The sequence below is a fragment of the Eriocheir sinensis genome, chromosome 18, assembly GCF_024679095.1.
Source record: "Eriocheir sinensis breed Jianghai 21 chromosome 18, ASM2467909v1, whole genome shotgun sequence".
Classification (NCBI taxonomy): domain Eukaryota; kingdom Metazoa; phylum Arthropoda; class Malacostraca; order Decapoda; family Varunidae; genus Eriocheir; species Eriocheir sinensis.
The window spans coordinates 3,131,108-3,132,685 of record NC_066526.1 but is presented as its reverse complement, the minus strand read 5'-3'; positions in this window follow the sequence as shown (position 1 = coordinate 3,132,685).

Sequence of the window (1,578 nt, the reverse complement as noted above, 5' to 3'; positions counted from 1 at the left end):
GTCAGTCATTACTCTGTACTTGTTCTTCCCCCGTTTCATTTGTTTCACCTCAGTTTCAGTATTTTTCGACAATTTATTTGTCCTCCATTTCATTTCTGTTGCATCTCCTCTTTGTTCCACTGTTTCAAATTTGTTTGAACTCACTTTCAGCCTGCATTACCTGGTTCATTCCTGTTCCATCCCCGTCTTCGTATCCAGCACTTGTCTCCAACCTGTACCCACTTTTTTCTGTCTCATCTCATTATTTGTATCATACTGAGCTTATAAACGTACCCTCTCTCTCTCTCTCTCTCTCTCTCTCTCTCTCTCTCTAAAAAGGGATCTTGTGGCAGAGAACACACACACACACACACACACACACACACACACACACACACACACACACACACACACAGACAGAGTCGATCTGTTGTTTTCCAAGTAAATGAGATAAAATATCATTATTCTCTCTCTTTCTCTCTCATAAACATCAAAAGAATACCGTTATGTCTTATTTGTCGACCATTGAGTTGTTTGTTTACCAAATAGAAATAAAATTCATCTTTTTGTGATATTTCTATGACCATTATTTTGCAAGGAGCTGTACCAATATCTCTTTTATAAGTATTTGTTTGTTTGATGTTGATTTCTTTTATATTACTTAATTATTTTCTATATACGTGTACGGGTAAGTAATCGATGAATCTATCTTTTTAACTATATATTTCTACCTTATTCTATTTTCTTCCGATTCTTCACTTTCACTTTCCCTTCCTTCCTCACTTCCTTCGCCAACTGTATGTATTTTTATATATTTACTGTATCACCCTTTGTTTTTATCCATCTATCTATCCTTCTATCAATCAATCTAAATATCTGTATCTCTATCTATCCATATACCTATCTATCTATCTATCAATCTATCTATCTATCTATATTTATCTATCCTGCAATATTTTTACCTATTTTTCTATCAATTTAGCTATCTACATATTTAATTACCTATGTATTTGCTTATTTATCTACCATATCTGTCTACCTAATTAATAATCCATCTTCCTGCTTATTAAACTATATATACGTCATTTTCTTATATCTACTTAATTACCTCAAAGTTGGTATAGTTAAGGTTATTTTCCCGCGTGGAGGAGGTTGTTAGTCTACGAGGAGACCTTCACCTTTGATGCCCCGCGCTGCTCCGGGCTGAAGTGTGCTCGCCCAGCCCTCACACAGGCCTTCGACTTTATACTCACTAAACTGTACACAAGTATCTACTGCGCTCCGAGTCCTCTCCTGGTTCTCCTCCTCCTTCAGCTCTTTTCCGCTCCTCTCTTTCTCCTTTTCTTCATCTTACATATCTTCCTCTTATCCTCTTCTTCTTGCTCCTCCCCTTCTTCCTCCTCCTCCTTCTCATTCCTGTTCCTCACTTTCTCCCTTTCTTCAGTCTCCATCCCTTTATCTTTTTCCTTCCTCATTTTCTCTTCTTCCTCTCTTTCGTTCCTCATGTCCTCCTATTCTTCCTCCACATCTTCCTCTTAATTGTTTCTCACTTTCTCCTCTTACTCTTCTTTCACTTCTTCCTCTTTCTCGTTCTTCTCT